This window comes from Thamnophis elegans, chromosome Z, assembly GCF_009769535.1.
Source record: "Thamnophis elegans isolate rThaEle1 chromosome Z, rThaEle1.pri, whole genome shotgun sequence".
Classification (NCBI taxonomy): domain Eukaryota; kingdom Metazoa; phylum Chordata; class Lepidosauria; order Squamata; family Colubridae; genus Thamnophis; species Thamnophis elegans.
The window spans coordinates 69,929,405-69,956,372 of record NC_045558.1 but is presented as its reverse complement, the minus strand read 5'-3'; the positions used below and the strand labels follow the sequence as shown (position 1 = coordinate 69,956,372).

Here is a 26,968-nt window from a genome sequence, read left to right as displayed (position 1 = left end):
TGCAGTTTATACACTCAAATAACTCAGCTTTATTTTGCAGATATATTGATACCTGTAAAGATATACAATTAAAATGGTACCATAGATTATGATATTTAAATACTGCCCATTTTCTATAATGTGAACTATCATTTCTTTCCGAAGGTCATTATTCAGTTAGACTTTTGGTATCAAATACATAGAATGTATTTGAATGTATAGAATGTCCTGAAGCGACCTGTGAGAATAATCTATTGTTCTGTTATTATGGTTGGTAAGCTGTTCCAAATAAAGCTGGCTTTTGCAATAGGCTGATGCTGATTTTTGTCAATGCTGATTGTGCTCTACATGTTTTGCAATACTATTGATAGTTTGTTTTCTTTTGGCACAGTTGTTCTGCTTCTGTTTGCAGATCTTTGTATTTTGTGATTTCCCCCCTCCTTTCTCTTCTGCTGTCTCTAGGTATTGCAATATCTGCTGCCCATACTTATTTGTCATTCTTACTGATAGCTGTTAAGTTTGGGGGTATTTATCTGGCAAGCCTGTTTGAATTCTAAATTTAGAATCTAGAGCAATTTAACTTCATTCTTGTTTGCAGGCACATGGGTATTTCTTGAAGATATTCCAATGTACCATTGTTGCTACATGTTTGTAGTCAGTCTGTATTTCTTTGTTTGTCCATAGTTGAGTGCAGAACTGCACAGTTTTTTCTTTGTCAAGTATTGACTAGCCCGCTGCAGACTCTCTACTAATGGATTTGTAGAAACTTTTCTGATTTGATTGAAATTGGATGTCAGGCCTGCCTCCATTCAAAACCCAAGAAAGAAAAACCCCAACCCCACTGATGTAGAGAAGGAGTACTTTTACTGAGTTTGAAATGATAGCAGGGAAAGCAAGGCAAAATCTGAATCAAAATGTGTGAAAGTTACAGATTGAAAGTTTTCCCAAATCCCTCCCTCCAGAATCCCTTGCTGAGTGTCCAGTCAACATCCACTGTGAAGTTATGTGATGCTCATCTTCAGGTATTTCGCACATCTGGAGTCCTAGGAGGTTGGCCTTGACATGGTGTAAACAACTCCACTCAGCAGAGCAGTAATTCTTGAGAGCAAACTTCTCTTTTAGTTCACATGGGACATCACCTCACCAGCTCACTTTCCCAGCCCAAATGCCATGCTGTCCCTTGTAACTATGGCAACTGAAAGCAAGCGTGCATGGAAGTAGAATCCCATGCTGGAGATCCGGCTGACATTGGAGATTCTGCCTATAATGTGCAATTGAGCTTCATATCTCCTGATCGTTTTAGATATAGCTGTTATTTGCTGCTTTATTTCCAGTGCTTCCTTAATCTTCCTTGTTTCTAGATGATATTTCATGATAAGAAATCTTTGGTCTTCTTCTTTATCTGTTGTACTCACTTGCATCTGATTTAAGCATGCTGATCTTATTTCCCAGCCTGATCCTGCTTTGGTTGCACAGTCTTTTTCTTCTTTGTTAATTTTGCCTCAAAAATATTCACTTATTAATTTGTATTAATTGGCTTGCTTGTAGTGGTGAATTGATGCTTATAGTTGATATTGCCATACTGGCATCTTTTAATACTTATGCTAGCTGTTTCTTTGAACAAGCTTCAATGCTTGTTATTGTGTTGTTATTGTGTTCATTCTATTGTTTTTGTGCTGTTCTTAATGTTCAGTTGTACTTCATTTTCTTTTTCAGTTAGAGGACTTTGTTTTTTCCTGAGAAGACAGAGGAGAGGATGTGTTATTTCAGAATGAAAATGATTCAATAGCTAGTAGCTGACAAAATACATTTTGTAATTGCAACGTTAATTAGAAACTTAAGCTGGAGCTAAAAGGAAGGAATTAATTTCAGTTTATATTTAGTGCTGCCCTCTTTTGGAGATCTTATGAACTGCGATACCGTTCTGAAGCTGAAAACTGCTTGAGCTAGAATTTGACAGCTATTTTCTGTTACTAGCACGGAACATCCTACTGCAAGATCACAAGTTGTTCAATACAGCAATTTGTACACATACACGCACGCACAATTTACTCTACATCATTTCAAGATGTACCTTATAGGTAGGTAGAAAGGCAGAAATACACACATACACAATACATAAATGCATGCGAATTTGATTGTATGGAGTCCTGGACAAGACTGTTCTAATTTTACTGAGCTCTTTGCAATTTACATTTCAATAAATGTGATTAAGGGTGGGATTGCGATTCGAGATTTACAGAACGAACTCCCCAAATGTCTTAATTCTTCTTTCCCATTGAGATTCGCGCCTATCTAATTTTTAGCAGCTTCTTGGAAATGCAAATCGTGCCTCCGGCCAGCAGGAGGGAGGAAGAGGAAGTGAGAGCAGCGACAGCAGTAGTGGCTGCAGCGACGACGGCTGGGAGCTTTATAAGTGCTCGAGAGGCTACGGATGGAATAGAAAGAGAAAAGGAGGATCAGAAGCATCAAAACAAGCCGCGGCAAAAGCCGAACTTCAGTGGTGGAGGCGGTAGGAGGTACTGTTGGTGGTCTCGCCTTCTGCCCCAGGGCAGCCAACTTCATTGTTTAGCTCTGCACTTTGTGGAACTGATTCTACTTTAGAAAAAGGTACTTTAATTTCTGACTAGTGGGAGGAGGAAGGAGCGTGGCTTGCCAGAGGCGTGTGTTTGGCTGGAGATGAGGACTGCTGAGGGAAGGGGAAGGGAAAAAGCTACAGCATTTTGTTATTGCTTATCAAGAACGTCGAGTCCCTCTGTGTAGACTACTGAATATGAAGGGCGCTTGCAAGCCTCAAGGCATTATGATGCTGCCCGGGTATTGTAACAAGAATGACGCCACCTGCGCTGGCAGGACTCTAACTCGTATTGAAAATGCGTGGGAAATGCGATGCGTGGCAACAACAGATGGATCCCCGCCCTTAATTGTAGCACTGAGAGCGAGGCGGGGAAGGGGGTCTGGGTGCGATAGCTCCCGCGAATGAAAACGTCAAAGGGGTGATATACCGATGGTGTCCCGGCGTCGCGAGGCAATATGTGGGGAGGTTGCTATCGTAGAGTGTCTCCAGTACTGCCTTTTCCCCACTGCTGGTTGTAAGGAACCTGAATAGATCTCAAGGGAAAGGTTGGTTCTTGAATTCTGCCACGATTTCCTGGCGTAGGTCGGAAATGTTAGCAAAGGCAAAAATAAAAACAAAAGAAATGGGGAGGAGAGGTTCTGTTAAACACGGCAAGAGTTCGTAGTACCTAGGGGGGAAAGCACCGAGCTCAGGACATTGGTGCTGATTGCATTGGTGGAATACAATTCCACCAATTTCCGCGGTCCTCGGGGTGACTGGTACTTGCCCACAATTGGCCCACTTCGAGAGTCATCAAGGCGGCGGCGGGAGGTGTCATTTCCCAACTTCCCGCCTTTAGGGTGCTGCCCTAAGTAGCGGCCACTGGCTGTTGTAAGCGTTGGTTTCAAGAAGAAAGCAAGAAAGTGCTTCCTTTCTCAGCCAATCTTCCATTGTTTCTTTTTTTTTAACCAAGAGCCTCTGTTCCTGCGCTTGACTTCTAATTCCGCACGTGTGAAACGCCTGCTCTCTGTTCTCTTCCCCAGAGCAAACTGCCTTTTATTACCAAAATTTCTAGAATACTAGTGGCATCTGAAAAGGTAAAAGAGTTGTAATGATTGGATTAAAAAGTTTCATTTTGTTTACCAAAAAGTAAACAAAAAGTTGTATCGAAAACATTTGGGTGTGTGTGTGTGTGGAGCTGAATATTTAAGCTTCATCTTCCATATAGTAGCACAGATATAATAAATTAAATAATTGACTTATTTGTTACCTGAACCTAGCTATCTATACCAATGTGGGGCCAATTGTCTATAGAGATTCTCAGTCATCCAGCTCATAGTTGTCCCAAAGGTGCTTTTTCAAGAGGCAACTGAACTTTCTGGTTGTTCTTTGAAGATGTTTTGCTTCTCATCTAAAAAGCTTCTTCAGCTCTGACTGGATGGTGGGGAATGGAAGAATTTAAACTCCTTGCAGACAGCTGATCATTTGAATTCTTTTTAGAGAGTCCTTGAGGCCACTTGGAGGTTTATCTGTGTCCTCACAGTCACCTGAGAAGTGCAAATGTGTGTGTAGCCTTCTTGTGTTGTGGATTGGAGATAGATGATGTTGTATCCTTCTCCCTCTGTTGAGAGAGTGCTGTTCAATTTTGACCTAGATGGCCTCTTTGACCCCTCTTTCAAACTGTCCTCTTTATCCAAAATGTAGACTTTGCTCCAAGGCCATTCCTGAATATAAATTATACTTAAAAGTCAACAGCCTGGAAGCAAAGCTCATTCAACTGATTGGCTCAGATTTTATCTTTGTAAGTGCCATGTGCCATGACTGAGACCTCTGACATGATAATTCTGTAGTTCCTTGTTTTGTAATCTTTTTTCAAGTGTTCCTTATTTCTTACTGACCAGTATTCTTGGATTTGTCTTTCTAAACAATTCTATGAAGGATTTGTTTTTGGCTTCTTCAAATTCTCTTTCCTATAAAACTTTTTTTTTAATGTTTCCCTGTGTCAGATTAACTGTAAACTCATCATGGTAGGAAGCTTTATAAATTACAGTGTACTCTGAAAATAATGTATTTTGTGCAAGTTTGTACTTTTGAATTTAGTAATGTAACAATTTTAAGTCTGCAAAATGTCCTGGAATATTATCCTGTATGTTAATTTTATTGCATTTAGCTAAGCAATATATATGGTTAAAAATGAAACAGAGGTTAGAAATGGACAGCAATAGACTAAAATACAGAACTTTATAAGGAATCTGATTCTCTTCTATCATTTCTTTGTTGAATTTATTGTACCATTCTTATGGTAATTCCAACTAATTAACTAAACTCATTCCATTGGGGGGATTTAAGCGGTAAGGTTTTACAGTGTCTTGGCAATCTTTCTTATACATTTATTATAAGATTATTTGAGTTTTCCTATTTATTTCAGCTCCTATATTTGCACATTGTATTGAATATTGCTTTAAGCATGTAGGGCTTGGGTCAAAACAACATTATATGGGATAGTATGATTTTTTTAATTTACAGAACAAAGCAATATAATTAACATGTCAAATTATTAATGTGTATATTATTTAGCACTGAATGGCTTGAGGCAACAGCTGCTTAGATATGTTCTGTAAATGAGTAAACCTCATACTAATACTTTACAAGAATATGCATATCAAGTAATTTTTATATTTGGGTATGTAGTATAAACATTAACCTTAGCAAGGGTAATAAGTATTATTTATCTTCTGTGTTTAAGATTTCTTCCTTTGTTCTATATGAATAGTATATGTATGGTATATATCTCCCAAATGGTGTGGGAGGCACTTTTAACAATATGTGTAAAATAGTCATATTACTTTCCAGTTCAGCTACAGTCTGTAGCTTCTTTACTCCATGTAGTTCTGTTGCAGCTTTGTAGCATGTAGGTTCTGCTTGTATATACTTCTGTAAATGTATATTTCTAGTAGCAATGCGTGTTTTATAATAATCATTTCTATTCTTCATTTTACATTTTTGGTCTGCTGTTTATTCTCTTATTGGCTTGTAGCTGAAACAATGGTTTATGCAATGGCACTTCCTGACAGTGTCCTTCTATAGCAAACTACCAAGCAAATGTTTGCTTGTGTGGTGCTGCTCCACCCTTCCTTCCTCTCTTTGTTTACTGAAATCTTTTGGATTGTGAAATGTGAATTCATGCAGGATTTTTTGACATGAAGATTAAAGTATTGAAAATAGTTTAGGATGTAATCTCATTTCCATATTGACAATTAAGAATTATGCATCCCCCCTCCCCCATTTCAGTTCTTATTTTTAAAACCTAAAGTCTGTAAGTGATAATATTGACTGTGGGGAATGTTAGATCTATGTTGTACTGCTTGAAAATAGAATATCCTTTGTGTTCTGAGAGCCTTTCATGTTACTGAATAAGAAAAACTGTTAACAGTAATGGGACATCTGGAAATTCTGTTCCTTTGCAGTCTTGAGTAATTAGGATCACTCCAGTGAGTCCTTCTTAATTTCTTTTTACTAATAGGCTATACATATTGGTTTTCTTTTGATTAGACTTTACAGTAGGCTGCCAATCTATTTTCAACTGTTCTACATTTTGAACAAAATATATAATCAAGGTTGTTTTTTATTGGGATCGCTTATGCAATTCAAAGAAGTCTTACTGAGATAATAACAGTTGAACAAATGTGATGAATGTTTTGTTTTCCTATACAGACTTGCAAATTATGTCTTTAGATATTGATGAGGTCATTGAACATGTTACAATTTTTTCTCTGTGATACAGATGTGTCTGTTCCAAGCTCAGCATGCTACGTATTATTAATATAAGTTTCTTTTTGGCGGTGCTGTGGATCTGAACTAAGTTAGATCATTGATCCAACTAGCCAAGTAATCTTTTTACCTTAATCATTTTCAGTCTTTTCAAAATCAGAACTATTTTTTTGCCATAACATTTGGTTCGTATAATAGGAGGTGTTCAGAGAGCTCCTGCGCTTGGGAGGGCAGAAATGAGTAAAAAATGGGCCATTTTTTGCTCAATTTTGCCCCCCCCCCATTCCCAAGAGTGCTCTGTAACCTTCCTAATGCTCTGTTTAAAAATAAAAAATGGGCCCATTTTCACGAAAAACTGGCCATTCTTTTGCTCATTTTTGCCCCCCCCTCCAGGAACACTCTACAAGCCTCCTAAGGGCTATTCATGCCCTTTAAAAAAACAACCCCAAAATGGGCCCATTTTCACGAAAAACGGGCCATTTTGAGGAGGTTGCAGAGGGTAAAAACTTTTTTATTTAAATTTGCCTCTTCAAAACATTGGTGGGTCTTATATTCCGGTACATCTTATATTCCTAAAAATACAGTAAGTAATAATCTTTGTGTGTAACACAACTTAGTTAATTTGTGAATTATTTATTTATTTATCCAGCTTTCTAAATTCAACAATTTTATCTTTTTAGTTTCATCACTTTTGTACCTATGAAATTGTTTATCCAGTTTAGGAAAGGCTATGTAGAGAAAGAGAAAATATAAAAAGAGAAAAAGCTACTTCAGAGTTTGTGTAAGGTTCCATTCCAACCTGTTGGCATTGCCTGAAAGCAGTTGCAACTTTTTCCAGAATGATGATGTTACTCTTCCTTTTTGGTTTAAGGATTTGTGCTCTGGAACATCTTTTTCTCTAATATTCAGCTCTGTTCTAGTGAGTGCTTCTGTTTTTCCCTACTCTCAATTTGCTTTAGCTTTAGTGCCTTTTGATGGCTGTTTCTAGTAACTTATTTTCTTGCCTTTTGTACATCACCACGAAAACCATTTGATAATATGGTTTAGAAATACAAGATGGAACTTCTTGGATCCGCCCCTCAGAAGCTCTGTTCGGGAATTCAGAGGCCTTGCCTGGCATGTTGCCAACCAAAATGGAGCTTCTGGAGGCAGATCTGCAACAAGCCATGCAAGGCCTCCTGAACGCCTGAATGGAGCTTCTGAAGGGCAGATCCACCCCTCAGAAGCTCCATTTTGGCCAGCAATGTGCCAGGCGAAATATAAGGAGGCCTGAATGCAGTGTCAGAGGGACACACATGGCTGAGAGGCTGGAGAGGAGACTGCTTGCTACAGCTTCCCAAGGTAAGTGACCCACCACTGCAGGTTGGGGGGGGGAGGAATTGTGGAGAGCATGAGACCTTTCAGTGGGTCGGGGTGGCCTTGGGTTGTTGTAAGGTGGCCTGTTCCATCACTAGGCCCTCCATGGCCTTCCCCACCCTGAAATGCCTCATATGCACTTAATGAGCCTCGCATTTGATTAGCGAATGCGTGGGCAAAAGGAGGGAGTTCAAGGTACGAGATTTACTCCAACGAATCCTTGGGTTACGAACAGAGTGGGCAGGCTCCATTACATTCATAACTTGAGGATTACCTGTATACTGAAACAATGAAGGAATTAGGGTAAGATTCAGTGGTGGGTTTCTACCGGTTCGGACTGGTTCGGTCGAACCGGTAGTGGTTTGGCAGCCTGGGTCACTGAAACCGGCAGCGACCCAGATCTGCCACAAACTGGTTTTCTGGACATAGGTGCCATTATCTTGTTGTTTGGTTCTGTGTATACGCAGAACAGTTTTTATTGCATTGCGCTTGCGTGCACATCAAGCACGTGTGCATGGTGCACACACAAGTGAATCGGCAGTAGTGCCTGCTGGAACCTACCCCTGGTAAGATTGTCTGCAATCGGTGAATGTGTAAAGCAGTTGTGGCATTTCAGTGTGCTCTACACTGTTAATAGGATGCAGGTTACTGTGTAGAAAAATGTAAACAGTTAGGCGTTCCTAGTCAATTTGTATGTCTCAATAACTATAAATGAACAAATAGTAATGTAACTTCCACGTGGCACAAAAGGCATCTCATGTTTAGTGTCCTATTTTCATGTTTGGTACAGTTTTGAAATATTTAATTAGGTCACATACAAAATAATTATCTTTTAAAAATCAATATACACCTGTAATTAAAATAACCTAAAATTGATTTGAAGGAAAAGTCTGTATCTTTAGATTAAAAATCAGTGCCTTTCCTATTTCAGTGATGAAACACACATGGTTTGAGCTGATTTGTTCAGCTTTGTATGCAAATATGGACAGGAGGGAAAGATCTCTAGAGAGATGAGTTCCTTCTCATATAGAGAAAGTGCAACAATAATAAAAAACTAAATTTTCTGCTTTATTTTCTTAAGCGGGTTGAATGGCTTATCTAAAAATTGGGAACAGGAAGGGCATTAATTGAAAGTAATATTAAAGAGATAGGCTTTGATTTTGTAACTGTGTTAGTTCAGTACTTTAGGATTATGTTGAAGAATGGGGCTTTTTTTTGATAGTTTCTGATTTAAATTTGTTTTTCAATGGATGATGAAGTATCACCGCTGTTTCATTCATCAATTTGTTTTAATAGTTTCAAAGTTGTTCTTAATACTCTTTTAGTCAATTTTTCTGGAAGTTGGTTGGCAGATATGTAATAGTCACTGTTTAAGTCTATCTCACTCTTCTGATCCTGGTGATAACTCAAATATATATAATAAGGCTCAAATTTATTTATGTTGTTATTTATGATCAGAACACTGGAACATTCCAGTGGAATACCTAGCCATTTCAAGTTTTGTTCTGTCAGAACATGAAAAACTCAAAGCATTTTACCAAAAGCTTCAAGTTGGACTGTTTTATTGAGGTTGAAGTAAGCAATTTTTTATTTATTTTATGCAAATATTGGGTGCCATTTTTTTATTTATGAAAGGTTTTTAGAAACATGTACGGATTAATTGCATTTTTAAAAAGTGTACTTCTTATAGGTTGTTAAGGATTATAGCCACTTCTCTCTTTTCATGACTCCAGGTTACATAAATAATTCAAATAAATGAATTTGTTTTCTAATTTAGATCTCCATCTAAATTATCTTTTATTTGAGATCAGATACTGAAACATCTTCCATATTTTATTTAATTTGCAAAGTCCTGTTAAAAGTATTTTTCAGCTTCTGAGAGATCAAAAGGCTACAAATATTAAAACTTTTAAAAAATGGTACAATAATTGGCTTAGCATGATGATTTACAAAAATGGGGTCCAAAATACAAAGAAACACATTATTTCTGTGATTTATGCATTAAACTTTGTGCATTCTATTATGCTTTTAACAGTAAGACTAATACTGTAAAAAGCCATAATTTAAGTTAATTTTACTGCTAGAGTGGAAGGTAGATATTTTATTTGATACTAATAAATGTTTATTTGTTGACTCTAATAAATTATACTTCATTCTAGTTACTCCCCCTGGAATCCAAATACAGTACAATTTGCAGAGAAAATACTAATTTAGGAAGTTTAGTTTGTATTATGAACCCGCATAGCTTATGGTTGCCTAATGCTTCCTGTTGCTGGCTTCATTTTTAGTATAGTTTACAATTATTGCATATTGTAGTCATTTGAACTAATGGGTAGAATAAAAGAAAGAAGGAACATTGTCGATGAAAATCTGGTGTGCTGTAGCAAGATAAAGAGGAAGGATATGAAAAAGAATGTTATAGGAAGATTTGCATGAACTGGTGCAGTGGTGGGTTGCAGGTGATACGCCCCAGTACAGGCGTACCGGAGCCTGCCCGGAGCACCAGATACCATTCCAGTACAGTGCTCCGGAGGGCCCACCTGCCTCCCCGCACTCCTTATCTGTCCTTTAAACCTTCGGTGCTTCTGTGATGCGCATGGCACATACAGTGTCTGCGCAACGCTCTGCCGAGCAGCTGGAGCATCACGGAGGCTGGTGGAGGTATCTCTGGAAGGTAAGATGCATGCACGTGCTACACGTATGTGCGCACACACTGCACACGTTCATGTAGAGGACGCCGGGCCCCGTTGCAAACATATCGGTTGCAACAGGATCCGGAACCCACCACTGAACTGGTGGTAGAAGTAACTAATACATTATCAGGAGGAGTGTACAAATATACACTATATTGCCAAAAGTATTCATTCACAACTGAGTCTGATTATGTGGATGGGTGAGTGAATACTTTTGGCAATATAGTGTATTTGAAGAGCTTTTAGATACTGGTGAAAAAGAGTGCCTAGATTTCAAGACATAGGAAGAGTCATTTTTGGCATGTGAGTAGGAATAGTTGACAAAATGAAAGTCAGTTACCTCCATTGTTGTTTCTAATACTGAGATTGAAATATTTATTTTATTAAATTATTCACAGTATTATTATGATGAGATTTTTCTTAAAAAGCATTTTTGGGAATATAAACATTGATTGTTTATATCGGTAGCAGTCATTAGCAAGCTTATATAGCATGGGTCACTAACTGGTGGCCCATGAACCACTGGTGGTCCACGAGAAAATTTTGGTGATCTGCAGAAAAATTATTTGCATTTTTTATATTGCACTAAATACTATTTATCTTTTTTAAAAAATCATATTAGTGGTCCGCATGATTTAAAGTTATGAATTTGGTGGTCCCTGATATATACTACCTTTGTTACAGTTAAAAGAGATTAAGGCTTCATTACTTTGTCAAATGTGATTGTTTTAGATGTACTAACATTTACATTTTAATAATTTTTTTTGTAATCACCGCTAAAGAATGATAATTGTGTTCATTCTTCATTGCTTGAATTTTTGGTTTTACACTCTGCTAAACAGAGTCAAAACAGATTGTATCAATGCTCTTGAATTTTGAAAGAATTTGGGAGTGTTTATGCCAGAGCTGGTATTCAGCAGGTTTTCCAGTAGAGATGGCGGGAGGGGCTACAACTGGGTTTAGCCAAAGCCTGATTGGTCAAAAGACTGAGGGAAATTTCTTAAAGTATCCTTCCTTCCCTATTGGCTACCAGTTTCCTCTCAGTTTTTGGTCCAAACACTAGCTTTGGCTCCATTCGAGGTACTGTAACCTTGTTGTTTTATAATTTATTGGATTAATTGGTTAATCTAAATTCCAAATTTCTGGCTGCTGGCCACAGAGACCATTTTGTCTCTCTCAGAAGGAGGTAGGATAGCCCTAGATTCCTACCTCTGGGCCTTGGGGAGCCCTGCCTAATCCCTGGGTGTGAAGGGGTGACAGGCTCCTAGTCTAGCAGCCGAAGGAAGCTATTACTGGCTTCTTGCGTGGAGGGTGACTCACCTACACCCTTGTAGCCCTTTCATCGCATTATGTTAAAAGATTTGCCATGGCTCCTAACAATGCGCCACGGCTTGGAAAAGCGTGCCACGGCTTGAAAACAGCACTGCAGCATGAAAACAGTGCACCGTGGCTTGAATAGCAGCCACAACTTCAAAGGCAGCGCCGCAGCTCGCAAAGGAGCGTTACGGCTCGAAGAGACAAGCCGCAGCTTGAATTTAGCTTCCTGATGATTTAATGAGGATTAACTAGCCGTGAAGCCGGCTGTCAGCCCAGTGCTGTTAGAGCCAGGGAGGCTTCTTCTTATTCTTCCACAAGGCATGGTGGCCATTTTGTGGATGCATGTGGAGGTGGCCATTTTCTACCTCGTGTGCCTGATGGCCTGCATTGCGGTCATACATCGAGGCTGGTAAGTCACATCTTGAGTTCCCTGTAAACATGCATCACAGCCATAAACTGAGGCCAGCAGGCATAAAGTGAAACAACAGGCACGGCCCCAGTCCCCTGAACAGGGCCAGGCACTGGTAGGTGTTACAGGGCCTCAAGCAACTTCGTGGTGCACCTGACCCAGCAGAGGACACTATTGAGGCACAAAGCAAAACTGGAAAAGTGGGGCAGGGTAGGCCCAGAACCATGAAAAGCTGCTTCCAAGCCATCTGCTGACCAGCACCCTTCCAGAGCTGCAGTTAGGGATGAATTAAGGAGGCAAAAGGCCTTAGAAAATTGGATGGCCAGGGAGGAGAAGTAGGTCCAGTCTGCTAGGCCCAACTCCCCTAGCAGGTTCAGATCCCCAGGTAGGCCTAGCTCTCATCACTCAGGATCTCCTCTCGGGGGCTTCAGGCCTTCATCCCCCTCGATCTCCCCTGCTAGACCTCGCAGACAACAGGTGTCTCCTTCCCCTCCCATCTCTCCGAGATCGTACAGGGGTGGAAGAGAGGATCCACTGGAAGGTGGATCTCAGGATTATCTTCAGGTGTCACACCTAGTCCTTCCAGTCCCTTCAACTGCAGGGACATCTGATGGAGGATCTAGAGCTTCTGCCTGAAAGTATCAGGAGGCTCATATCTTCAGCCATTACATAGGGCATTATATCAGACCTTTCCCAATGGGAATGTTCCTTCCAGGGGGAGGGGAGGCAGTGCTCTAACTCCAGGTATCATAGATTTCCATCTTCTTCTCATAGACAGAGTCATGCTAGGCCTCCTTCTCCCTCAGTAGTCAGCGAGGGATCTGTTCTAGGGGAGGACACACACCAAGATATGAGGTTGTCTGTGGATGAGGACACTGTTCCTCCTGATCCCCCGGCCTTTCCTGGACTCTTTTCGCCCCCGATGTTCAAGCCTCTTCTTCATAAGGCTAAGAAGACCATTAAGATAGCAACGTGGGCTCCCTCTGTGTCTCAACCTAGGGATCCTAATCTGGCTATGTTCATGAACACCAACGTGGATAAGGAGGAGGTTCCAGCCCCACCATTGTTTCTTGAGGTGGTCAAAAACTAGTGGGCCTGTCCTTCCACTCTACCCAATCCTGGGAGCAATGATCGCCGCTACTACAATATGGAGCAGATTTTCTCCCAGGACCTTCAGTTACCTACGGTAGATGCTCCTATAGCAGCGCTAGCCAATTCTTCAATGGTGTTGTCAGGGAATGTGGCCGATAAGCTAAAATCTGAGGACAAGCATGCAGAACTTACCTTGTGTAAGAACTTCAACACTTCCTCCTGGGCAATTAAATCAGCTGCGGCGGCGTCCTACTTTAATCTCACAGTAGTCATGTGGCTTCACCAATTACAGGATCACATCCCGGTCCAGGATGAGCATCTTCACCAAGACCTCACCAAAATCATTTCTGCCACACAGTTTTCTGCGGACACCACTCTGGACTCTATTAAGTTCGTGTCCCGTGCCTTATCCACCTTGGTGACATGCAGGTGTCTTTTGTGGCTCCGTAGTTGGCAAATGGACAACAAGTCCAAATGGAATCTAGCAGCGGCTCCATACACAAGTTCCAATCTCTTTGGAGAATCTCTAGACCCAATTCTCATTGAGAATAAAGATAAGAAAAAGGTTCTACCCATTAACACCAAGAAGCCGGATACTTGCCCAGCTCCTTACCATAGGCCTTCTTTCAGGACACCTGATCCAGACTACCGGCAACAGCGGTACTTCCCATATAGGTCCAATAGGCAGAGTCAGTGTCCATTTTATCAGGACAGAGGGAAGTACCAGGGATGGTCTAGGTGGCCCTTTCACGTGGGGGGGGAGGGCAGCCGTCCCTTCCACAAAGGGAAATGACTCCAACCCGAGTTTGCTGATTGGCAGCCGCCTGGCATTGTTCGCGGATCAGTGGGACCAGATGACATCAGGTGCCTGGATCAGGTCCACCGTCAGGAGCGGCCTCCATCTGGAATTCCTCACCCCACTCCCAATACTCTTCAGAACCTTTCCTCTATCCTGGGATCTGGAACAATGCCGCCTAATGGATCTGGCCATACAACATCTGCTGGACATTCAGGCAGTAGAACTGGTCCCAGTGGCGGAGTACGTGTTGGGCCACTACTCCAACCTGTTCATAGTTCTGAAGAGTTTGGGGGGCTGGCGGGCTATTCTGGACCTGAAGCGCCTCAACTCCTACCTAGTTACAGGCACTTCAAGATGTCCTCCCTCAGGTCCATCCTCCTGAGGATCTGGTGGGGGGATTTTCTGGCGTCCATAGATTTGATGGAAGCCTATCTGTACATCCTGATTCTGCCAGCCCATCGCAGATTCCTCCGGTTCTCTCACAGCGGGCGGCACTTCCAGTACAGGGCTCTTTCCTTTGGCCTAGCCTCTGCCCCTTGCACGTTCAAGGTCTTGGCAGCATTGGCGGCTCACTGTGAGCTTCTCCAGTGAGACTCCAATGTTATCTCAATGACGTACTCGTTCAGGCCCAATCACACATGCAAGCGGTCCATGACCTGCATCTGACCATCCAGACCTTACAGTCGCTGGGGTTCTCTGTAAACTTCCCCAAAAGCCATCTCTCTCCCACAACAAAGAAACTTCATCTGGGCACAGTAATAGACTCTGTAGCGGGAGTAGTCCGACTTTCTTCAGAATGTCTCACCAACTTCCAGACCTTAGCACATCAGGTTCATGCAAGGCGGTCAGTTTCCATCCTGACCTTGGCCCGCTTGTTGGGCAAGATGGTGTCATGCATAGGGATAGTGCCCTGGGCCCGTCTTCACTCCCAGGCACTACAATGGACACTCATCCCCTATCAACAACAGTACATGAGCAACTCATTGCAGACAGTTCCCCTATCACCAGGACTTCGACTATCACGTCTGCTCCTTCTGAAGGACAACATAGCCACGAAGGCACACATAAACCGTTGGGGGACTCACTCCAAGTGTCTCTGGCTGGAGGCTCTGAAGCTCAGCTCCTGGGCAGAGAAAGACCTGGCATCAATAACATCAGAACACATCTCGGGCACAGCCAACCATCAGGCCAACTGGCTGAGTCATGCGACAGTCAACCACGGCGGATGGCAACTACTTCCTGAACTGTTTCACAAAATCTGCCATCGCTTCGGCACACTATTGGTGGACTTGTTCGCAAGCCCGGCAAACGTACAACTGCCTCAGTTCATTTCCAACTTCCCGGCCCGGAATGCGGAGGGAACAGATGTCCTCAGAAGCTCATGGCTGCCAGGCCTACTTTATGCCTTTCCCCCTCTCCTTTTAATCCTGGGGACCCTGGAAAGGTAGTGGTAGAGAGGGCACACATCATTCTGCTAGCTCCGTATTGGCCCAGACGGCCTTGGTTTGCGGACATTGTCCAACTGTCCATATCTCCCCCATGGAGGATTCCTCAGGAGATCGCCCTGTGTCAGGGGGTCCTAATCCACCTGGAGTCCCAGTGGCTCCACTTGACTGCCTGGCATTTGAACAGCGCCTCCTGAGGGACGCAAACCTGACAGCCAAGGCTATAATGACTATTGAGGCTTCCAGATGTCCGTCGACCACATGGATTTATAATTCCATGCGGTCGGCATTCATAAACTGGTGCAGGAGGTTTAACTTGCCCCCAACAGAGGCTTCGGTTGCCCAAGTCCTCAAACTCCTGCAGAAGGCCTTAGACGAAGGTATCTCCCATAACACTTTATGCCTGCAGGCGGCAGCCCTGTCCTTCGTTCTAGCGGGGGATGGCCATTTTTCTCTATCACAAATTCCCTTAGTTAAACAGTCTAAAATGGGCGGCCAACCTCCGCCCTCCACCGGTTCATTGGTTCCCACGTGGGACCTTCCTTTGGTGCTTAGGGCTTTGACGGAGGCACCGTTCAAACCGTTAAGAATGGTGAACCTCAAATTCATATCCCTAAAGGTGGTGTTCCTCTTCGCCGTTATGTCAGCAAGGCAGATATCAGAGCTAGGGGCTCTGCCATCCAAGGATGACCTCTGCCAATTCCAGCAAGATAGGGTGGTCCTTCAACTGGACCTGACATTTCTCCCGAAGGTCAATTTTCTTTTTCGTAGAACTCAGGAGGTCATTCCCCCTAATTTTTTCCCATCTCTTTCTCATGAGAGAGAACATCTTTGGCACTGACTAGAAGTCCACCGCACATTGTGCATCTATCTCAGGCGCACGTCATCTTTCCGTCGGTCTGAAGCCCTCTTCCTGTCATTTCAACCTAGTACCCTGGGGGCCAGGGTCTCTTCTGCCACAATTGGCAGATGGTTACAGCAGGCCATCACTGCTGCCTATGAAGCCTCCAGAGGGGATTACGGTCCACTCCACATAGAGTCCTGCCACTATGGCCACATGGGCCACTAGGGCCCCATTTGAGGATATTTGTAGAGTGGCCACTTGGTCGTCCCCAACCTCCTTTATTTGGCACTACAGGCTGCATCGCTTCCAATAAGTGGCAACCACCCCTCCCCCGGGGGTCTTCATCCCTCCCTGGGACCTAGCTTTGGTACGTCCCAGTTGTAGCCCCTCCCACCAGCTCTACTGGAAAAAGAACATTGGTCCTTACCTGAACGTATCTTTTCAGTAGAATGGCGGGAGGGGCTACATCCTGCCCTAGTTACATAGAGTGTAGCTGGTTAGGGTGGGTGAGGGGCAGTCACGTGGTCTGTTGTTTCTTGTGTTGTGTCTTACAGCTTTCAACATTTGACCTCAAGGAAACTGGGAAGGAAGGATACTTTAAGAAATTTCTTTCAGTCTTTGGACTAATCAGGCTTTGTCTAAACCCAGTTGTAGCCCCTCCCGCCATTCTACTGAAAAAATACGTTCAGGTAAGGACCAACGTTCTTTCTGACCAGTTCTGGAGAACCGGTAGCGGAAATTTTGAGTAGTTCGGAGAACCGGTAAATACCACCTTTGACTGGCCTGCCCCCATCTATTCTCTGCCTCCTGAGTCCAGGCTGATCTGGAGGAAATGGGGATTTTGCAGTAACCTTCCCCTGGAATGGGGAGGGAATGGATATTTTACAGTATCCTTCCCTGGAATGGGGTGGGAATGGAGATTTTATAGTATCCTTCCCTGCCATGCCCACCAAGCCATGCCCATAAAACCATGCCCACAGAACGGTAGTAAAAAATGTGAATCCCACTACAGATTTATACTGTTTTATATATATCTAATTTTACTTACAATATACTGACTGCATTGTAAGAATATAAGGGGGATGCTGAATTGAAAGCATTCTAACTTTAACCTTTCTTTTGAAGGTGATGTTTTTATTTACGACTATTTACACCTTTGTTTCCATGTTAAAATAATAGATTTTGTTTATAAACCTTAGTAATAATTGTGCAATTTGAGTTGCAATCTTCCCATCTAGGCATGGTAATTAAGATGTTTATTTGAAAAATTAAATTAAATATTACCTTAGTGAATGAAGAATTACAACTTTGGAAAATCTTTGATTTTAGAACTAATAAAAATAGGAAGGGAAAGAAAGATATTTATAAAGCCTCTTTGAAATAATAACAAGCTTATATGTTAACAAAAATATTTATATCTCATTGCTGTTTAAAATAGTTATATATTTAACTACAAAATCATTAGAGTACATATTATAAGAGTGAACTTACTAAGAATTGACAGTTTCCTCAAATCATTCTGATTTTTTTTTAAATTATAAAAATAAGTCTTGGGAATACAAGATTATTGCAAAAAAAAAAGTTTGTAAAACTGAAAGGAATTTCTCAGTAAGAGGACAATAGAAAAACTGGGTTATAATACTTAGCTGTCAGAAATCAAGGATACAGTTATCTAATTACACAAAAGGTTGTAACCTATGAAAGGTATTGCCTGCATTTTCATATACCATATTTTTCAGACTATAAGACGCACCAGAGTATAAGATGCACCAAGATTTTGAAGAGGCAATTTAAAAAAAAAAGATTTGCACTCTGCAGACCTCCCAAAAACAGCCCTTTTTTCCAAAAACGGCTCTGTTTTTTGTCAAAAAAAGGGGGGGCATGCATAGCCTTTAGGAGGCTTATTAAGTGCTCCGGTGGCGGGGGGTAGGGGGGATTGAGCAAAAAATGGCCAATTTTTTTCACTCATTTCTGCCCTCCCCAGCACCCAGGAACACTCACTCAGTTTTTTTTTTAAAAAATGGCGCCTCCTTAAAAAACTGAATTCTTTACATGCTCACTATTGTAATACCTGTTCCTTTGTAGGAAGGCTAAGCCTTGCATTACCTTGCATTGCATTGGCCTGTGGAGATCCTGAGGAACTAAAGCAGAGCACACAGTGCTTCAAGAAGTGTAAGAGGACCCTTTCCAACCCCTAAAGTATCCTGTATTCTTTTTAATGAACCATGTGTTCATTTAGCCATGTTAGGGGCAGCATTACGTGAGACCATTTTACTTAATGGTTGTCACTACTTGTGATTATAATGGGCAGGCTCCATTACAATTGTAAGCTGAGAAATATTTGTCTCATTCTTTGTTTTTGTAGAATGCAAAACAAAGAATAGAAAAAAGGTAAACAGCAAGCAGAAGAAGTTAAAGATAAGAGGTAAATGAAAAAGAAATGTAAGTGAATTTATTTGTAAATGAAACCATTCATGTTCCAGAGCCAGTTTGGTCTAGTGGTTAAGGCACCAGGCTAGTAAGTGGGAGTCGATGAGTTCTATTCTCACCTTAGCCATGAAAGCCAGCTGGATGATCTTGGGTCAGTCATAATCTCTTAGTCAACTCATGTTTCAGGGTTGTTGGGAAAGTAGGAGTGAAAAGGAATATTAGATACGTTCACTGCCTTGAATTATGCATTAAAAATAATAAAGATGGAATATAAATAAATAAATAAATACAGGTAGTACTTGACGTGACCACAATTGAGTTCAAAATTTCTGTTGCTAAGTGAGTCATTGTTAAGTGACTTTTACCCCACCTTATGACCTTTCTTGCCACAGTTGTTAAGTGAATCAATACAGATATTAAATTAGTAACACAATTAAGTGAATTTGTCTTCCCCATAGGCTTTGCTTGCATGATCCTGCGTGACTGCAACTGTCATAAATATAAATTAGTTGCTAAGCATCAGAATTTTAATTATGTGACCATGTGAATGCTACAAAAATCATAAGTGTGAAAAATGATTATCAGTGACTTTTTTCAGTGCCACTATAAGGAAGGTCGAGAACCACCTATAATATTTGCAGACTGTAAGTTGTTTCTTTTTTTAAATATTTTTTTAAATTTTATACACATAAGCACCTCAACAGAACACATAAACACATTTACAAAAATAACCACATAACTTAAAAACAACATAGGAACGATAAGTTCCATCGTATATCATACAGCAGTTCCGAATCGGTTTCTTTGCAGTTAGTGTTTTCCTTTCTATATATTTCTATCTTGCGTTCGTAATCTCTTTACTCATTATCCATTTTTATATACATTTCTTTCTTTATTTATACTTAGCTACTTATGATCCAGTATTATTTACCTATATTGTGCTTTATATTTTTACTGTCATCTATTCTCTTACATACAGTTATAGCTATACATTCACATAGTTATTCTTTTTCTTTGCCATTCTTATATTATTATTATTATTCCATTTAAAAGGGTATAAGGTATAATTTGGAATGTATTATTTACCATCCTTCACACCTGCTATGACACCACCTTATTTTTTATTTCTTTTCTTTTTTCCCTCCCTTCCTTCTCTACTTCCTTCCTTCCTCATCTCCTTCCCCTTCTTCCTTCCCTTACTTCTCCCCTACTCTTACCCTCTGTCTTCTCCTTCCTACCCTCTCTCCTTCTCTTTTTCTCACTTCCTCCCTCCTCTCCTTCTCTTTCCCTCCCACCCATCTCTCCTTACCTCGTTCTTCCCCTGCCTCTCCTCCACATCTCACCTTATTTTCTCTTTCTTTTCTTTTCTCCCTCCCTTCCTTCTCTACTTCCTTCCTTCCTCCTCTCCTTCCCCTTCTTCTTCCCTTACTTCTCCCCTACTTCTCCCCTTTTTCTTCTCCTTCCTACCCTCTCTCCTTCTCTTTTTCTCTCTTCCTCCCTCCTCTCCTTCTCTTTCTCTCCCTTCCACCCACCTCTCCTTACTTCTTTCTTCTTCCCCTACCTCTCCTCCACATTTCTTCTTCCTCTCCCTCTCTCCCACCCTCCACTTCTTTCCTTTCCTTCGTCCCTCCATTCTCTACTTCCTCCCTCCCCTCCTTTCCTTCCTTCTTCCCTTCCTTTCTTTTTCTATTGTTATAGGTGTCTCTTTCAAATCCAGTTTATGTTTTCTTGAAGGTATTATTTCTACAAGTCTCTTTTTTTTTAGTGAGTTCAGTCCATTCAAGTTTATCGACATAATTGTTATTTTTTGATCCATCTTTAGTTGAGATTGCTTCTTTTACTTCTAGTTTGTATCTGACTTTTCCCTCTCGCGCCTTCCTTCTCTGCTCTCTCTCTTTCTTGCCTCTGTTCTTCTCTCCTGCTTCTTTCGCTGTCTTCTGATGTTTCTTCCACTTGACCTCTGTATACTAGTTCCTCTTTGCTTCCTTGTTTTCCTTCCCTATTACAGTGTTCTTCATAGAATTTGTGTGCTTCTTCTAAATTCTCTATCATATCTTTTTCCTTGCCAAGATACCAGAACCCCTGGTAGTTGTTTCTACTATAGCCATACTCTATGCATGTAATTATTTTTGTTCATTTTGCTTCTTATTTCATACACTGTCTCAGTTGATGGAGGAAGTCATCAACTTCTCCAAGCACATTTTTTCAGCTTTCATCTTATCTCAACCTATTTTTTCAGTTCCATTCTCATTCATTCTATATGGGCCAACTACTTCAGTGTTTTTCTCTTGTATAAGTCACTCACTTTTATATTTGATCTTTATTAAGAACTCATTCATCCTTGGGCATATGTCTTGGTTTATTACTATCACTTCTGAAGCAAATAATTCTTGATGCATTCAACTTACTTTGATGCTTTCCCTAGCATGAACTCTCTCTTCCATACAACAAAATTAACCGACGCACATTCTTATATATAACTATTTTTGCATATTTTGACTTACATTCTTTGCAGCAGAGTGTATAATACCTCTTACCTTCCTACTAACATTTGCATGTTCTAAAGTGTCTTCATCCAGTGCCCCACTTTTAATAACAGAGAGGGAGAGGGAGGGAGGGGGGATAAATGAATGATAAATATTTTAGTATTTAATAATTGCTGGAAATTGTTTTGGTTCCTAACATAGCACTATCTGCATATATAGTATAAAATATCCATTCAAATTCCGGACAACAAATTTCTAATATTGCCAAAGGTATTTTTAAAACATATATTGTCACCAGTTGAGCGGCAAACTGCAGCAGTGCTATTCGCATTCCAGCATCTTTTTTTTTTTAAAGTAATCTTTATTGGTTATACATTTTTTTAAAGAGTAAAACATACAAATACAAATACAATTTTAAACATACAACACCCCCCACCCCCCCGCGGTGACAGTAATTCACAGCCCAACTTTTTTTTTCCTTCCTCATTGTTGGGTCTCTAAGCTGCATCTTCTCGTTACAAAATTCAGGGATCTATTACAATACCCATGTTCACTTTTAGTTCCCATTGTTAACAACTGCTATTTAACTTTCCCCGTTTTAAGTCCCTGCTGTTCTCCTTGTCGCCCACATATACCATAAGTTCCAGCTAAGATAATGTTCCATTTCTCCTTTGTCCCTCAGCCAACCTGTCATTCTGTCCATTTCTGTACATTCATAGATCTTTTTAATTATGGAATCTTCCGACGGTATGGTAGTAGATTTCCAAAATTGTGCATAAGTTATTCTTGTGGCCACAATTATATGTAGGCTCAAATGCCATATTGATTTACTCATGTTTTCTGGTTTTATGCTTAGTAAAAAATTCTCGGGCTTCCATTCCATGCTTGCCCCAGTAACCTCTTTTAGCCATTTTTGAATCCTTCTCCAGTATTTCGTGGCCTCTGTATAGGACCACCAAATATGGTAGAATGTGCTATCCCTTCTTCCGCATTTCCAACACAGTGGAGATAACCCGGAAACATTTTGGCTAACCTCGTTGGGGGGAAGTGCCATCTATAAACCATCTTGTATATGTTTTCTTTAAATGCTGTAGATATTGTAAGTTTAATAGTCTTACTCCATAGATCCCACCATTTTCCCATTTCAATCTCATCGCCAAAGTTTCTCTCCCATGCTACTAGAAGGCTTTTATCCATCTCTTCTTTAGCGTCTTGACAGGTCAAAAATTGATAAATCTTCGATAACATTTTCTTATCTCCGCCAAACAAAATCTTATCTAGCCCCTGAGGGTTTGGGTAGATCCCAAACTGTACCTTATCGCTTTTAAACCTGTTTCTAACCTGTAAATATTCCCACCATTCCAGATTCCTGCCCTGCTGCTCTAATTCCATCTTTGTTTTCATGTTGCCATCTTCTGTTATAATGTCTTTATATGTTATGTTTCTTGTCCAATTAAATACACTGGGATGCGTTAAGGCCTCTAACGGTGCCAACCAGCACAAAATCCTAAGATAGTATTTTTTTGTCATCTTTTCCCAGACCCCCATCAAAATCTTCCCAATATAATGTCCCATGAAGTACCTATTGGGGGGGGGGTGTCTCTTTCTTGCCAGAGGGAGGCATGCCATCCCTGGGGGAGGTCATGTCCCTCTATAGCCAATAGGCGCCTTCTACTCAATGTCACCCAATCCTTCACCCATGTCATAATTGCTGCATTATAATATGCTTCCCATTTGGGTACTCCGAAGTCTCCCAGTTCTTTACGTTTTTGCAACATTTGGGCTTTAATTCGTGCTTTCTTGCCTTGCCATATAAATCGAGCCACTATTGTCTCCAAAGATTTTAAAAAATTTTTGTCCAATTTAGTTGGTGCCGTTTGAAACAGAAACAAAAATTTCCGTAATACATGTGTCTTAACTGTCGCAATCCTGCCCATCAAAGACAGTTGTTTACCACTCCAATTAGTCATATCCTTACATACCTGTTGTAGCAATTTCATATAATTATCTACCTTGATAGAGGAACATCTCTCCGTGAGCCAAATTCCCAAGTATTGTATTTTATGGGCCATGTTAATCCCTAATAGGCTTTGTACTTCCCTTTTCTGGTTCAAAGTCATATTCTTAATTAACAGTTTTGTCTTCTCTTTATTTATACATAGCACCGCTATCCTACCGTACTCCTCTATTTTACGTAAAAGTTGTATCCTAGAAGCCATAGGATCCTCCAGAATAAAAACAAGGTCGTCGGCAAAAACCTGGACCTTAAATTTCTGAACTTTAGCTCGTAACCCTTTAATTTGTATATCACTCCTCACTATTCTAAGAAGGGGTTCTAATGTAAGGATAAATAGTAGGGGGGATAACGGGCATCCTTGTCTTGTGCCTTTACCAATCTCAATATCACCCGCCTCTTCTCCATTTACTAATAATGTTGCAGTTTGTCGTACATAAATTGCCCAAACTGCATTTAAGAAGTTTTCTCCAAACTTCATATTTTCTAATTGTGACAACATAAACTTCCAATTTACCCGATCAAAAGCCTTTTGTGCATCAAGAAACATAAAGGCCACTTGTTTATCCGGCCGGGCTTCATAATATTCTAAGGCATCCAAAATAATTCTAACATTATCTTTCAAATGCCTTGACGGCAGGAAGCCGTTCTGATCAGGGTGTATAAATTTACTAAGGAAGAATTTGAGTCTATCTGCCAGTATAGCTGCAAAGATTTTATAATCCATACTCAAAAGTGAAATGGGCCTATAGTTTTTGATTTGGGTACGGTCAGCTCCAGCTTTAGGCAAAAGGGTTATATAGGCCTCAGCCCACAATTTTGGTGAGATAGAATCCGTCAAGACAGCATTCAATATTACTATCATCTCTTGTCCTAAGATTTCCCAAAAAGTTTTATAGATTTCAACCTGCAAACCATCCATGCCAAGAGTTTTGTTGTTTTCCATTTTTTTGACTGCCTTTTCTACTTCATCTATTGTTATCTTTTGGTTTAGTACCCCTTTCGCTTCATTTGAGATCTTGGGTAGATTTGCATTATCTAAAAATTCCTTAATTTGGTCCTCAGAAATTTCTTCTCTACTATATAGTTACTGAAAAAAACCTTGAATTATTTCCTGTTTCTCCTCCTTGGTTTCTACTAATTCCCCTTTACTATTCTGCAGTTGAGCTATACGTCTGCTCTCTCTTTCTTTCCGAAGTCTATAAGAGAGCCAACGACCCGGTTTGTTAGCATGCTCAAAAAAGTTTTGCTTAATCCCCCTAAGTTTCCGAGCAACATCCTCCTGGTCTAGAAGAGATATCCTGTGCTTAATTCTAGCCATTTCTTCTTTTTTCCTATCATCTAGTGGGTCCTGTTGCAAGGCTTTTTCTACCACCGCCAATTTGGCTACCCATTTTGCCCTCTCTTCTAATTTTTTCCTCTGTGTGCCTATTGTATATTTTATAGCTAGGCCTCTCATATAAGCCTTGGCCGTATCCCAAAGTATTTGTGGAGTTACTCCCTTCCTATTTTCTTCAAAAAAAACCCACCTCATTTCCCTTTTAAACATTTGTTGAAATTCTTGTTCTTTCACTATCTCTGTATTCATCATCCACCTTCTCTTCCTCCCCTGCCTTACTCCTTTCCACACCAATAAGAGTGGATTATGATTGGCCCAGGTATTAACCTCGATTGCTGCTTCCTTAATCAAATCCCCAATTTCTGGTGTCAACCAGGCCATGTCGATCCTAGAACAGGATTGATGTCTATGTGAAAAGAAAGTAAATTGTTGTTTCTGTGGGTGGAGTTCACGCCATACATCCTTTAATTCATATTCCTCCCTCATGTCTTCAAAAGTTTTGGGGAGAGCTCTCCTCCTTTCTCTTAATTTCCACCCCCCTTTTGGATGTTTCCTGGGTTATAGTCCATTGTCCTATTTGCCACAGCGTTGTAATCACCCACCACACATATGTGGTCATAGCCTAACTCTGCAATTTTTAGATGCAACTTTCTAAAGAAGGTACTTTGATTGTCGTTCGGTGTGTATATGACCACCAGCAAAATTTTATATCGACCAAATTTCAATTCAACCATTAAAAGTCTCCACTTCCCATCAGTATACACCAATTTAGAATCGATATGATCTTTAACATACAGCATAATGCCCCTTTTCTTTTAATCTGCTAAACTTGTATGCATTATACCCAGCCGGGGGTAATACAACACATTTTGCTGGTGGTTCACTATATGTACTTCTTGCAGGCATGTCAGATCACAATTCTTTTTCTATAAAGCATTCAGTATTTTATTTCTCTTTCTTAGTGAATTCAAACCATTTATGTTTAAAGAAATTAAGTGGAGTTCATCCGCCATGTTTATTTGTGTAAGGCTTTGGAATTTGTTGTCTGCCTCGTCTGCGGTCTCTCATCTCTGCTTTGATTCTCATTTCCCCCTTTCTTGTCTCCCGGGACACTATTCTTTCGCTCCTCTCCTCGGCTCTTGTTATCCAATTCTCCATCGTTACTCTGAGTTCCCCTCTTCAACTGACTTTCCATAAAGTCTTGTGCATCTTGCAATGATTCAATCCGAAACCTCTAGCCTTGCCAGAGGAAGGACACCCCTTCTGGGAAAAGCCACCTATACATCACCTGAAGTTTCCTCAATTGTGTTGTTAGATCCTGATATTTCTGCCTCCTTTCCCTCACTCTTCTTGGTATCTGTTTTAGTACTGTCACCATCTCCCCCGTGTACATGGTATTCTGGTCACATGCCTTCTGGTAAATTTCTTCTCTCAGAGATTGTTTACTAAACCTCACGTGGACTTCACGTGGCAGTTTCTGTCTCCTAGTATAGGAAGTATAGACCCTATACACATCATCAATATCACTCTGTATCAACAGCTTATCTTTCTGGGCAATCCCTGCAATTATCTCAACCATAATTTCCTTCAGTTCCTCCCCTCTTTCCTCTGGAATATTTTGAAATCTGAGAAAGAAGGCTGACTTTTCTAATTCCAACATAGCAATCTCATCTTCCAACCTTCTATTGATATGAAGCTGCCTCATCTCCCACCTCGCCATGTTCCCTTCACTTTCCTTCATTTTTACTCCTAAATCTTGAATTTGACTCTCCTGTTTCTCCATTTTTGCCCAGATCTCCTTTTGCTGTGAATACAGCTGTTTCATTTCTCCCCTCATGTCTCCCATTTCGTTTTTAATGTCGGCCAGGGATTTTTCGGTGACCTCTTGATTCCTAGCCATATTATTTTGTATCTATAACAAAGTTGTCTGTATATTTTGCAATATGGGTGCCTTCTCTACCCCAGCCATATTGTCTAAAGTTCTGTGTAGTGTTGGAGGGGTTGTAGATGGGGACGACTGAGTAGGTAGTGCCGAGGTTTCCCCCCCCCTTTGCCCAGCTCATATCAATTAGGTTAATAATCTTATCCCACTGTTTCATAAGCTATCTGCTACCAGTTTAAGCAATGTTCCAACTTATTTTGCTGCTATCTATAAGGAAAAATATATATGAATATAGTCCCATACAGAGATCTAGAAAAAGTACAAGAGGGGGCTCATATCAGAAAAAAAAGGAAAGAAGGGTGGGGGCAAATACACCAACATAAAAAAAGGAATCAAACCTCAAAGAGAAGAGAACAAAAAGAAAGGGAGGTTCAGCTCGAAATATTCCCCTTTCAAGTGTCCAACTCCAACTCCAAAAAATGAGAAAGCATTGCACACAGTAGATATAATATTGACTGTCTCAAATGGAGTCTTAAATCTCCTATAGCAGCACAA

General features: G+C 40.7%; 1 protein-coding gene across 3 annotated transcripts in view; it reads left to right on the top strand.

Moving 5' to 3' along the window:
• The first annotated feature begins 2,363 nt into the window (after nt 1-2,363).
• ELMO1 (engulfment and cell motility 1) overlaps nt 2,364-26,968 on the top strand; it is a 532,924-nt gene continuing 508,319 nt past the window's right edge. Inside the window, exon 1 of one of the 3 annotated variants that reach the window (XM_032235494.1) lies at nt 2,364-2,498. The gene's annotated coding sequence lies outside the window, so the exon portion shown is untranslated. Of the gene's footprint in view, nt 2,590-2,838; nt 3,103-26,968 lie in introns of those variants that run through there. The other 2 variants (XM_032235493.1, XM_032235495.1) reach the window with 2 other exon arrangements.